Below are 14,637 nucleotides of genomic sequence, written 5' to 3' on the forward strand. Positions count from 1 at the left end.
ACCAGTGATGTGCCAGCTAACTCTGCCCACCGACAGATCTCAGACAGTACAGGACATATCAGAGCTGCTACCTCTGAGTGAATTGCTTGAGAAGTAATATCTCTTAAGGCATGTCTTTTTGCATGATGCATGTGCTTCCTACCTGCTTAGACACCAGCTTCAGCTATGATCTAATTCAAAGAGTGAACTAAAAGTGGAAAAGGAAAGAAGGTTTCAAAACACAATCACTTCTTGTAATTTTGCCTCCTGAATTTTTCCCTAGTGATCTAGTTTTACTGTTGTGTTAGGTTTGCTGCTGTTCCTAACCCCTCTGTAAGCCCGTTGATGGCCCTACTATGTGCTGTGTTCGATTCTGTTCATCATTATTTTCCAACCTTGTCAGCAATTTTAATTACAGTGATGAAACCAAATTAAACTATTTAAATATGCTAATATGGTGACAAGCAATTGAATGGATTCTTATAAATGATTCAAAGTCAAACACAGCTTCCTGTGCCTTGCACAGCTGCACCTTATTAGCTTTGATATTTCTGCTTGTCAAATACATTATACTGCCACTTACTTTCTTTGTGGTCTGACTTACCCTTTTGATTGCTTTTGCTTTATTTCATATTCTTCCCCAATTGCATCTCTGTGTTTCTCTCATCACAAAGGTGGCTTTGTAAAACTGCCCCACAAATAGCACCTAATTGCATTTCTTATGCACCATCATCTACCAGAAAAACAGGTAATTGGCCATGAACAGTTAAACAATCACTGAAGGGCTTAAAAAGCTAAATCAGGAATTCTTAGCACCCATTTTGCAGCTAGCAAGACTGGAGATTTAAATTCAAGCTCTAGAAACCACTGACTAGCAAGACAGGAATAAAATGGCAGCACAGAATTGCCAAATCCTCCAGTTAGGAGTTTCAACACTATGTCAAGGTAGTTACAAGGCTGATTTTATTGCCAAGCTTAATTTGGTTAGCTAGAAGTATGACTTCATTTCATGCTGCTGACTAACCTAATTATGGTAGCAAAACATTGTGCATTAGCAGTTTCAAGAGTAGCCCTAAATGAAAAGGACAGCCCGGATCCCAGCAGAGAACCTGGGCTGTTTTATTATTCTAGCAGAGTTAGAAGGAGTGGGAATAGAAACACAGCATGTCTGTTTTGTAGCTGTAGCAGAAGTGCTTGTCCTAGATGGAGTCATGTGGGGGATGCAGACTTTATTAGATGGTGGGACCTCTGAAGAGATTTCCTCAGAAATGGATGTTTCCTTCAACATTTACAACCCAAGCTAGTAAAGAAACTGTTTGCTGACTCATAGCACAAAAATTGAAAAGATTGGTTTTATTTTGTTTTGTTTCAAATGCTCAATTGCATTGTTTAGAGAAAAGAATTTGTGAAATCCCAGAGGGCAATTTTTTTCCAGGTATTAACATTTCAGAAAAAGTAGGAAAGTCTAACTTTATATTGTCTTTTTGTGACATCTTCGTACCCCTGATGTACTGTGCTGTGCCTTTGTAAACTCCTATGTTGGCCTCAGGAATCCATATGCAAATGATTATTTGCAAGAAACTTAAAGTCCTTGCCTATCTTAGTCAGCAGTGGTTATCTCCCAGCTGCAGTGTTCCATGCACATATTGGTAAGAGGTTTAAAGAAAATGCTGAACAGTTGTAGAGACCCTGAAGAATGTGATCTTGTCCTTCAAATCTCTGCCAATATGGAGCATGAATTTTGCAGTATTCTAGGAGTGGGCAAGAAGTAATGAGCTTAACCCACAGAAAGGAAGATTTAGGTTAGTATTACATTCAGGGAAAGGAAAGGGCTTCTTGGAAGAGATTTAGAGCTCTGTGGGAGATGTACAGTCCATCACTGGAGGTATCTGAGAAGCACTCAGTGTTGCTTGGGATGATTAAGGCATGGCAAATTCTCAACTAGGACATAGCCTATAGGTTTGCAAAAGTCCCTTGTCTTCTAATTACTGAATGAAATGAGTTAATAATGATGAAGAGCAAAACCATACAAAAATCACAATATTTTGTAATTTCAAATGATATTTAAAAAAATTAAATATCTGGAAGGCCTCTCTACTTCCAAATGAATTCCTGATTCTAGACTCTGGATAAATAAATGGTAGATGAATTCCATGAGAAATGGGGATGAGAGATCAAATAATCTGCATGTCAGTCTTTGCTAAGCAGGATGCTATCTGCATGCTTTCTATCAAAACAAACATTATAAAACTGCAGTGGTTTGTAGAGTCTGTCTACACTCAAACAAAATGTCTCTTACTGTCATGTATGCCCAATATGTCTCCTTGAAAATGAGGTTGGAGAAGAGTGAGTGACCTTCAGCAGAAGGAGGAGGCTGTGTTTAGAACACCTGGGGATGCCTTGTCTTGTTACATCACCATTGCATGTAGCTAAGAAAGGCTTTCAAGAGGTAACCAAAATTCAGTTCTCACAGGGTTTTACAGTCAAGCATGATGAATCATGTTTGCTACCCAGGCATGAGAATAATCTTGATGCCATTGCTACTGCTCATAAAATCAGGAGCTTGCTTTATTTAGGAGCAGGCATCAAACCTGGGCAAATAATTTAAGTAATTTTCTGCCCTGGTATGCATAAGTATAGCAAATGAATCTATGTGTGCAAGAGTACAGGGTTTGCCTGTGAGTTTAAAAAGCTAATGGAAATAAATCAGTATATTTAAAAACAAGAGAGAAATGTAATGAATGCCTCTTAGTGCACTCTTCTCCAAATAAGAAACCTCTGACAAAAACTACACCTGCAAGCAACTGGATAATGTAAGTGTCACTTAACAGCCTTTGCTAATGGAGCTCTCAGTACATAAAATTATGAGCTCTTAGGCATAGGGTTTGTTGAAGATGTTAAACAATTCAAAGCCCATGAGAACAAGCTGAGCTAAACTTGCTGCTCAGCTTTGCCAGGTGATTTGCAAAAAGGGGATTTCACTGGGAGATGGCAGAAAGCTTCTAGCCTGGATCCCAGCACATTCCTCAGCCAGGGCAAGGCCTGGCTGGAGTATATTTTCTAGTGTTTGTCTACATATAAACCATATAATCTGTGAATGAAAGGGACAAAACTGAAGATAATTACATGGTGTTTTAAACATAGTTTGAATCAATACAAAATTACTGTTAGTTGCTGAAATGCTGTTATTTCTTTGTTGAATTATTATTGTGTTGCTGAGCTTAGCCAGAAGATGTTTTTTTTTTTTAAATTTTTGTCACATAGATTTATTCTGCAGTAGTCTGTGATTAGAATAAAAGGAAAGCTGCATTTCAGAATCTGACAGAAATTTTAATGTAAATGGACTTGAAAATATTATTCCTTTTGTCAACTTCCCACTGAACTGCATGCCCCTCCCCCCACCAAATTCTCAGCTTCAGCTTTCAATTTTTCTACTTCATTTTCACGTATTTATATTCCAACCTGTAGTGTCAATAACACAAAAGAGTGATATCTTATTTCTTTTCTGTTCTTTCCATTTTGTACCTCCTAAAGCTTCAGTGCCAGGGCCCAGCTATGAAACATGGCACAGATTTAAATTCAGTTCCCTGAAAGACATAATTTGCTTGTGGTCTCTAGAGCTGGTTTCCTGAGGTTTGGTTTCATACAACATACTGTTGAAGGCAGCTCTTTCATCTCAGTGAATGAGAGTCTTAGTCTTTACTCCAGTCTTCAGGATATTTCTTTTTTAGTAAAAATAAATAATAATTAAAAAGTGGAAAGAAGAACGTAATTATAGAGCTGTTACTCAGCATCCACAATCAAGTACTTTCTCTGGCATCATTAATAGTGTTCAGCTAATCCTTTGGAAGAGTTTTTACTGCTTATACTAAATTCAATTTATTTTCCATTTTCACTTCTATTTATCTGTTTTTATGATGATAATGAAAGTGTGTTCCACCATTCATGATTCCTGGCCTTAGTATGATCCATTTCTGAACATTTTAATCTGATTATACCAGGAATATAGCTCAGGGAATTAACACAGCAAAGTGTGAGCAGCAGGACATTGTCTGGCTTTTCTTTTGTGTGGGTAATTTTTTTCAGATGGTATTTCTATCTTTTTTTTTAATGAAAACAAATGAACCAACAATGTCAAAGGGGAATGTAGGACAAGGGAGGATTAAGCACAGGGTTAAAACTGGTTAATAACAGCTATGCAGAGTAGTTGTGTGAGTACTTATCAGCATCACTCTTTCCCTGTATTCAGGAAAGAGTCTGGATGCTGTAGCCATGGAGGTGGGGATGGCTCCCCAGTTCTCTGGTGATTCATTTTCATTGGCTCTGTATTAAGCCATAGACCTTTTCTTTACAAAAGAAAATATGAGTAATGCTGTCAAAAGTGACAAGCAACACAAGAGACCAGACCTATTTTTGATGTTACATACTTTCAAGAAGAGTAAGACCTGAAGGGTTGTGGTTGTTGGCCAAGGTAGTGTATCGATAAGTATTTGACTGGCAAAATTCAGGCAACCTATATGAGGGAAAAAAAGTTTCTGCTGCCACAGCTTATTCCTTTCCCTTGGGCAGTACAGTGACGAAATTACATGTGCAATGCAAACAAACCACGGAGCTTTTGTCAGTGCAGCTGTTGGTCACAAATCACAGCTTACCCAGCAACTGGGTGAAAATGTAGCAACAGCTGGTGATGAAGATCTCTGTTATAGGCCTTGTCCCTCCAAAAATACTCTTCTGTTTTAGAGCAATTCTGGCAATATTAGCAACCCAGACTTTGCTTTACTTTTGTCAGAGTAGATGCTATTAGATGTTAATGTTAGTTAACTGTACAGTTATTTTATTATGAAGCTTCTCTGTGAGGTTGTGCTGGGAACCAGTTTACAAACCTTGTAACAAGGTTGAAGCAGTTCTTCCTTTTGACATAGTTGGGTCAGTTTCCACCAAAGCTTTTTAAACCTCACCAGAATCTTTCTTTACTGTTCAGTCTCAATAGTGACAGGCTATAGAGGCACCAAGCTATAGATGTTTATGAGAACAGCATTGCACAGTACAAGAACAATGCATATTGTTCTTTAACCAGTTAATACTAACAAGGTGAGAAGTTGTTACACAGAGAATTTGAAGATAATGGTCTGTGAAGCACCTTGTAAGTTCCTGCTGCACAGCCATATACTGGTGAGTTCAAATCTCCACTTTTCTCCCTAACACAGTGAGTTCCAGGTGTGGCAAACTGTTTACAGAAGATTGTTGTAGTTTTTTTTTTTACTCTCACATTTGCACTTATTGTAGAGTTCTTTTGTATTTGTATGCCCATGCAGCAGACATCAGGGGACACTTTGCTGATAGTCCCCAAACTGCCAGAGCAAGGTATGTGGCAAAATTCCCTTCTGTAAAGCACAGGAGCACACATGTAGCTCTACTACCACCAGCTTCCTACCAGCTAAGTCACGTTAAAGACGTTATCAGACAAGGCTTTAATATTCTTGTTGCCTCAAGTCTTGTATGGTATAGAGGCTTCAAACCCACTAATGATTTTTCACAATCATTACTCCCAAGTCTACCCTAAAGCTCTTGCTCTGTAACACAGTGTTTTGGAAAACATACCAATTCCTGAGGAATGTCAGTGACAACCCATGTCGAGTTCAAAGTAATTTTGTACAAATGAAAAAAAAAAGTTTTCTAATATATTATTACAATCTCATATTGCTTACACAAACTGGGAACAAAGCATTTTTATTCATATATTAGAGATGTGTACATAGGTTTGCCTCTGAATTTGCATAGTGGATAGTGTGTTGGGACAGTGCAGGAAAAGCTGCCTTGGACAGGGATGAAAACATGATCTGTCTGTAAAGCTACATAGGGAGTCACAGTAAAGCATGCATGGAAATGTAATTATGGGGTCTGGCCCTGGAAGTCTCCTGTAATTCCTCCTACTGCACATAACATTTCCATGGTTTCAGGGTCTTGGGCTATTGACTCCTTAAATTACTAAAGTAGTGGGGGTTTCATCCTGCATTTATATGTCATAGGTATGCCACTTTTCTCCATAAGTAGACTTCACAGTATGGACAATGTAGAGTTTAACCGGCATGATATTCTTGTCTCTAAATTGGAGAGATATCAATTTGATAGATGGACCATGGTTTAGTGTGAGGTGTTCCTGCCCATGTCAGGGGGGGTTAGAACCTGATGATCTTAAGATCCTTTCCAACCCTAATATTCTATTATTCTATTAATTTTCCTTTTGTTTCTGCTGCATTTTGTGTCAGGTTGTCTTCTTGCAAGGCTGTAATGTTCAGTTGTGAGCCCTGTACTGGTATATTAATTGAATTGTAAAGGCTGTTTCTACTGAATGAAAAAGTAATAAAATCTTTAGACTTAGATTCTACCTAAAAATAATGTTCACTATAAATGTCAAACTTTAATAGATATTTTTTGTGATGCTTGGTGGGGGGATAGTTGTCTTTCTGACTATGTGGAAAAATTAGCAGTCACCTAGGCTTAATTGTACTGCAGCATCCCAGTCTGTGACAACATATCACAATGAATCCTGAGATCAATACTTCTTTTGCATACTTGCAAGGCAAGTATTTTGTCAGGTGAATATAGCAGAATGACAATTCCCTGCTGCAGACCATTAGAGGAGCAGCATGATTTCCTTTTCAGTAGAGTTAGTGGCCTGTGTGTTTTGCTATATCTTGATTCTAGATCGTGTTGCTTAGGTGCCTGCTTGATTGGTTGAACAAGAGGTTGTACATGAGGGACTCATGATGCTCATGTGTGAGGGATTGTGTGACTTCTCACTTCCCATGTTTCCACTGGATGTGGCAGATGAGACAAGGGTTATTATCTCAGCACACTGCCTGCTGAATCCTTCCCTGGAGCAAATGGCCTTGCTCAGAAATTCCTACACAACCTTCATGCTTTTGGCCAATTTTTTCACACAGCTTTTGTTGTGTTATTCTGTTATTGTTCAGCTGCCTCTTGAGATGGAGAGCCCAGCATTTTACTATGTTTATGAGTAATTATACTCTCCATTCAAAACATGCTCCTTATTTATAGCTTGAAATTCATAGAATACTTCAGGTTGGAAAGGAAGTTTAAAGGTCATCTAGTCCAATCCCCCTGCAATGAACAGGGACATCTCCTACTAGATCAGGTTGCCCAGAACTGCATCAGCCTGGCCTTGAACATTTCTGGTGATGGGACATCTATAACCTCTCTGGGCAAACTGTGCCAGTGTTTCACTACCCTTATTGTAAAAAAATTCTTCCTTGTATGTAGTCTAGATCTGTCCTCCTTTAGTTTAAAGCTATTACCATTGTCCTATTGTATCAGACCCTGCTAAGATGTTTGTCTCTGCTTTTCTTATAAGACCTCTTTTGAAAACATGAAATAATGTGTTCCAGGGACCTTCTTTTCTCCAGGCTGAAAACCCCAACTCTCTCAGCCCATCTCCATAGAAGAGGTGCTCCAGCCCTTTGAGCACCTTTGTGGTCCTCCTTTGGACTTACTCCAATAAGTCGATGTCCTGCTTCATTCTGCCTAAAGCATCTCACTCTACGTTAAGAAATGCACAGCTCGCCTTGGTTCTCAGAGTTGGCCAATTTGACTTACTGTAGCTTTCAGTAGGCGAGAAGGCTGAGTCTTCCTCCAGAAACCCATTTTGAGCTCTTTTCCCTTTTCAGTCTTTTAAACAGGGCTCTGCTTTCCCATAGTATCCCCTTCTTTGGAGGTGCTGTCTGTGCCAGGCTGTCAGATGTTACTGTTGCTTCTGCACCACCTCTTCCCCTGGGCTGCTTAAAAAGCAGCATCTCTGCTATCAAACCTGGCTGCCCTGCACTCTGTTATGGACTTTGAAGTACAGACTGAATACTGTCACACAGTGGCTGTTTGACACCAAGGTACATAATTAAATGATGATAGAGATGCTTGCATTTGTTGTTGCTTTCATCCCCTGCTTCAGGGTGACTGTAATCCTTAAAAAATTTAGTACTTGGTATAGAAATTGTAAGTACTTAAGTGGTGTTCAGTTTCCAAGAGGAGAAATGAAAGTGGTGGTATTTGAGCCACTTGTTATGGTAAGTTCTGCTCTTTGTATAGAAGTGGAGATATAGCAGCCTGCATATGTACATGGTATGTGTTACCTCTGGAGTCTGGGCGGAAGATGTCAGCTTGCACTTTGACAGAAACAGGTTCAAATCCCAGACTTGCCTAGCTGATAATAGTACTTTCCTGTCCTTGTCAGTCTGAATCTGTTAGAATGAGAGATGAATTTATCTCTTCAGGCATCCAGCTCCACTAGTAACTCTATTTTCCAACCCCAGCCTCTGGTGTCAGTTACAGGAAACTGCAGAACCCTTGCCAAATTTTCTTTCGGATCAGCTCTGTACAGAGGAGATATTACGAACAGTCCATTTCCCAGACATGTGGAGTTGTGGAAATACTACTCTCTAATTAAAGATGGAATTGCCACTTAGGTAGCCAGACAGGCATTAAGCCACCATCTGAGCTAAAGGAAATGGCTTTATGTCAGAAAACAGGCATAAATCAGCTGGAGATACAAGCCTAAAGTGGTTTGGTGGGTTGACATAGAAAGAACAGCATTTAGAGCTCTTCTACATAGCCTATATTTACTTAAGAAATAACATGAAATACTGAAGGGGCATGCTTTAGACAAACGCTAATTATTCAGCTTGATGCAAGGGTATCTTCAATAAAGGCAAGAAATTATGTGTCCAAGTGATACAGGAGAGAAGAGCTGATGTTATAATTACTCTCATATGATGTTACTGCAGGGACAGGGAGAAGAATTTGCTGTGAAATTTGCTTTGGGAGAAAGCTGAAACCATGAATGTCAGAACCTAGGGAAAACAATCAAGACTTTAATTTGAAATGGGGAAAACATTTGCATTTAAAATATTCAGCCTTTTCATGCTTCTCTCTCCCCAGTTAGATGCCATAACTTTGAAAGATTCAGAATACAAAAGCTGCTTACTACAGGTCATACCTCTATCACTTTGTTAGTAAAAGAATATTTCTTCCAGAAATGCCACTACTGTGAGACACTGTCCCAGTGCTCTGCTTGGTGAATGGGTTGCAGTGAAATCAGAATATATCAGTGGAGGAAGACAGTAACAGTAATGTCAATGGAAGTGGTCCCAAATATTTGAGTATTAAAGTAGACTTCTAATTAGAGGGGTTATATCACAATCTTAATTCCCTAAACCATTACCCACTGTGTGTAGTGTACCTTTCGTGAGAGGGAGCTTCATTTAGTGCAGTGTGGAGGACAACAATGTCTAAGGACTGAAACAGCTCATGGGCTCTCCTGTGAGGAGGCTGAGACTGGAAAGAGTTGTGTTGTGTTTTTTCAGTGCTCACTGGCATAAAATACTTCTTGCAAGTTGTCTAGAGCTATTAGCATTTCAATTGTATTAGTATGCTTCCTTTATGCATGTAATCACAGCCGTTATCACTGCTAGTCTCAGACTTAGCAAGAGGAAATAATTATCAAAGGAAGAAAGGAGACCTCAAGGTTGGGTTTCTATCAGAGTGCTTTGTATTTCAGGCACCAGCAGTGGCACAAACCCTGGAACATCCCCCATGGGCCCCACCTGTCTAAAAATAGGTGTCATGCTGGAGAGCAGGATGTCCACCTGTGTCCTCCACACAAGTAGAGGAAGTTTAGCTATTGCCTTGACCTTGTCACTTCAAAACAGTTCATTTGGGGTGCAATGGACTCTTCCTTTACTGATCAAAAGGAATTGTCTCTGGTTACTGATCAAAAGGATTTGTCTCTGGTCTCCAAAAATACGTGGCTTTCAAAGGGTTCCTGAGCTTGTTGCCAGTGGGGATTCTCTATATGCCTAATACAAATCATTCAGACTAGAACTTGCAGTTTTATATATTTAGGTATTAAAAAAAACAAAAAGAATTACGGGTAAGTCAGCAGTATGGCACTGGCTTTGATTTCCTGCTTGGAGCTTTGCCCAATTTTTAAAACCTGTGGAAAGTGGGAGCAAACTTTGTTACTCTAAAATGCGCTCAATTCTCACCTTTTGACATGTAGAAAAGTGACATATGGAGCAGGGGAAAGTTCAGTCCCTTGAACCTATTGTATGGACATGAAATGGTCTCAGTTCCTTATATGACAGCAGCTCATTAGCTGTGCTGCACACATGGGTGCAGTGGCCTGTGTTTTTTAGAACCTCTTCCTTTTTCTATACTTCAAGATGCTCCTCGGTGGTTGCCTGTCAATTGCTGTTCCCATTGGCTTGTAGTCAATATTTTTCTCTTTATACATCTGTTAGAGAGGAGTGAATTTTTGGGAGAAACAAATGTTAGATGGGATTTTTTTGGTAGCTTTTTGTGGACTTTTCCAAGCCAAGACTTTCTCCCTTCCCTTCATCTGAGAATCAGGGAAGGCTGCCTTGAAAATCTAGTGTTGCTTATACTACTCATGTGGAATTGCAAAGCTCTCTGGTTTTACTATCATTGTGAACTGAGAGACGTGCTGTGAGAATTAGGGACTTGACATAACATTTCTTTTCCTGTCATCTCTGATGATGCAGATGCACAAATGAGATTCTAGCTGTTTACTTGCATGTTAATTTTAAGCTTAATTAGTAACACAAGGGGTGCAGGGAATTAGTGTTTGACAAATGGAAAAAGACATGTATGGTAGGAAAATGAAGCAACGTTTATTTTTAAGCTCCTAAGAGGCTGCTGCAAACTATGAAGAGAAAAAGAAAACAAATTGAACCATAGGAAAAGTACTTAAGAGTGTGTCCTTTCAAATTTTCCTTCCTCTAAGTTAAAAGGCTAATGTCTGCAAATATAAAAATGCTGCAAATTTGTCCTGTATGTCATTTGCTAGAGGAACAAAACCAGTTTGAGATGTTCTTTCCCCAGGAAAGATAAGGGATGAATTATAAAGGAGGGAAGCGTTGTCTATAACCTCTGTGCAGATAACATCTTCATCCTAAAAGTAGTGAAAATACTTATGTGGTCAACTTGTTCAACTGACAGATTTAAATTTACAAAGATTTTAAGACATTTATACTCTTCCTAGAAATTTCCTCACATTTATTTTGAGGATCTTACCTCATCCATCAGCCATATTGAACCACAGTGGAACATCATCTATTTTCTCTTAGGGGCCATGTTTCTGGGTGCTTTCCTGCTTGAGACTGTCTTTGCCCCAAGACTTTCTGATTTTCTTCTCTTCATGTTGTCTAGGCATACAGGACTTCTGTAAGTTAAATGGGTTTTATATACCAAAATTCATGCTTAGAAAGTTGTTTTCTACTTAGCCTGTCCTACATTTATTTCACTTTCTCTTACATTGACTTATTTGTTCTCTTCTGTTAGCTATGCTCAACCCAAAGCCAGTCTTTGGCAATTAAGAAAAGTGCATTCTTACTGAACGATTTTCTTGGTCTCCCTGTGGCCAGAAGTTATTTCACAAACTACAGCAATGAACTGTTTGAGGATGCAATCTTCCCTTTCAAATGGTTGGCAACTGTCGCACCCTACTGCCCTGTATGTACCGAGGATGTAGAAATGGATCAGGGGAGCCTGAGAGCTGGGCTAACAAACCTTTGGTTGGGATTTAAGTCAGGAAATAATGGAAAAGGGCATGCTGTACAATTTTATCCACCAGCCCCGCTGTGATTCCTGTAATCCATTAATGGCTTTATTCCAGCCTTGTGTTGGTTAAACAGTCAACAGAAGAGATTGTTTTCTTATCCCTATCTAGCCACTGCTGGGGACAGGTAGAATAGCTTTAAGGACCCTTGCCAATCTGCTTTACCCCTAATCTCTCCCCTTCTTAACTGAAAAGCAGCCTTTGTGCAGAATCACACCTGCTGTTATTCCCAACCTCTCTGAAACTGCAAAATGGCATCAGGGGTTATACAAAAACTGAGAGTGAAGACCTGGTCTGAAGGGTAAGATTTGTACAAGCGCTAAGCAACTGCATCAGTTATTCAGGGGGAAAGATTTAATACTGCCTCATGTCATTCCACTGTTCCTGGTGTGTTTAGAGGCAGTATCTCTCCCTTTCCTGCTGTACATGCCGCATACTCACCTGGAAACATGGAGCAGAAAGATCAAAGTACATAAGTAACTACATTGAACTTGCAAGTTACGTTAAAGTTTTGCTCCTCCGTTCTTGGGAAAGCTGCAAACTGTCAGTTGTACAACCTCAGCAAAACACAATGGCCTGGTTCCATGGCTTGTTTTTGATTCTGGGGGATTCTGGAGGGCAAGCATTTGATTTAGACTTGCAGAAAAAGACTGCAGAAGTCCAGTAGGAGCAGGTGAAGGGTGGTAATTACTGCATAGCTCATGCAAGAAAGCTAAGAGGTCACGGTTCCTGCAGCATTTAAGCTTCAAATGAGTATCTCTTTGGACAGTACTTTACACAATAAGCCTGTTTCAGGTCCTCTTAGCAGCTGGAGATCCTTCTGTCTTTTTGTTTTGTTTAAAATGTCATTCAGCAACTCTGGTGAGCCAAGGGCATGTGGAGAGGGCACACTCAGTCACCCATGGTTAAGGTCAGGAGAAACAGCTCAGCACTTCTCATCCCTAGAAAGGGCTGCTTCCACCACTGTCCTCTGATGGGATTCTCAGTATATTGGTGCTCCTGTGGAAGCACCATGCAGAGTTGCTCTTTGTCACCTAATTTATTCCCAGGTGTTCCCCTCACCTGTGATAACTCTGCAGGCAGAGGGAAGTATCACTGCACCTCCTGGTTTTGCTGGCTCCTGGGAGAACTCTCATATTAGGGATTTCTTGCAGTTTCCCCATGCTACAGCTCTGAAATTTCAATGGCTAATTATTGCTAACACTTGGTATAAGCATTGGTGTTGGGCATGTTTCTTGTATGACCAAAGAGCTGAGGAGTAAATTGTGTGTCTCTGCCAGGTATCTATTTCTGTATCAATCCTCAGACCAGTTTTGAAGTCATTGTAGGTTGTAAAACCTATTGATGTTGATTCCTCCTTCACACCCTCCCCAGCTCCCCCTGCCTCTTAGAAGAATAAAACTCTAGTATTTGTAATTGGGCTCTCTTCCTTGCTAAACCAGTGAGCATTTGGAGAAATTTTGGTGGCTTGTAACAAAGTGAATTTACTCTGGGGATTCTGAGTGGAGCAGCTGGCCCTGCATAGATTTATCTTCATTGCCCTGTAGGAACTGGTCTATACTATTTTAATTCTGCTGCTTTACATCTCCCCTGAGAAAACACTTGCTTTTCTTTAAAATAGCAGGGAGTGCAATGGAAATTGAATTGGTTCCTAAATGCCATATGTTTTTCTCCTGTTTTTGGAAGGAACTTTCAAAATCACTGACTAAATATTAAGTATATATTATGCACCTAGAAACAATCCACCTCTAGTGTTAACACTATGTTAATTATCTTTATTTCTCTTTTTTTAAAACCTGTTACAACTTTTCATAGAGCTTCAAGCTGTTAGTGCATTCTGTAGTTATTCATGGATAATTGTGGTATATGACATGTGCAGAAATAGTAACCTTCAACAGCCCTCTGCTGAGTTGCTTAAAAGGAAAAAGCACATTCCATGTTCTAAATTTGCCAGCTTTAATAAAATTAAAAGGCATAAAGAGATTTCTCCTTCCCCTTTTAGACTAAGCTGAAGCTGAATATTTTCTGTCTTCCACTGAGGACTAGATGAAGGATGCTCAGAGCTTCCTCAAGATGTTTCCTGAAATCAAAGATGCAGGTCTCCTTGTCATGAATTCAAAAGGCATCAGCACAAACGCTGGTTCTCAAACCAGCACTCACTAATACTTTTCTTTCTTTATGAAGTCAGCTTTCTCTAGATCAAAGAGGAACTTTTCTAGATCTAAGATGCACATAAGGATACTTGTCCTGATTATATTCTCCATGCATAGGTTATGTGATATTGTTCCAAAAAGTTTCTGTACAGTATTTTTGTCACAGTCTTTTTTTTTATTTTACCATTTCTTATCAGTATTAATTGACCCAGTTATTTCAGTGAAATGTCGAGATGAAAATTATAACTCTATTTTCTTCTCCTGCAAAGAGAATGGAAGGGAATGGAAAGTTTAGATTTCCTTTTATCTTTGTTGTTTGTTTTTATAGTTGTGTTTTATATCATTTATTTATTTATTTTAAAGGTCAGGATATAATTTCTTTTTTTGTGGGCAAAGCTTTTGGTCACAATTATCTTTTGAGTCCATGACTGTCATAATGGAGTTGAACCTGCCAACTGTCAGTCTTTTGCAGTGGACAATAATTCTATTGAGGTTATGTAACAGTTCAGTCCCACTTCACCTGCCAGTCACTCATGCTCAAGTAACCTTAATTAATAGGATATAATGCTAGAGATCTGTGTTGACTTTGATCTTGTTCTGATATAACTACCAGCCCTTTCCCTGTGATATCAGTTGCCCTTCTTTCTGCTCCTACAAATAATATTCTGTATGCTTTCAGAATTTCTGTTGGTATTTTTGCGGTACTTTCTATATGCACTTTTCTTTTGTACTTTTGTACTTTTTTACACTTTTCTTTTTGTACTTTTATTTCCATCAGGTGGGAAGAATAAATATATAAAATGTTGCAAAACTTCTCAAATCTCTTTGCATTTTTATGAACTTTCATATTGGTCC

The sequence above is a fragment of the Melopsittacus undulatus genome, chromosome 1 (genome assembly GCF_012275295.1).
Source record: "Melopsittacus undulatus isolate bMelUnd1 chromosome 1, bMelUnd1.mat.Z, whole genome shotgun sequence".
NCBI classification, from domain to species: domain Eukaryota; kingdom Metazoa; phylum Chordata; class Aves; order Psittaciformes; family Psittaculidae; genus Melopsittacus; species Melopsittacus undulatus.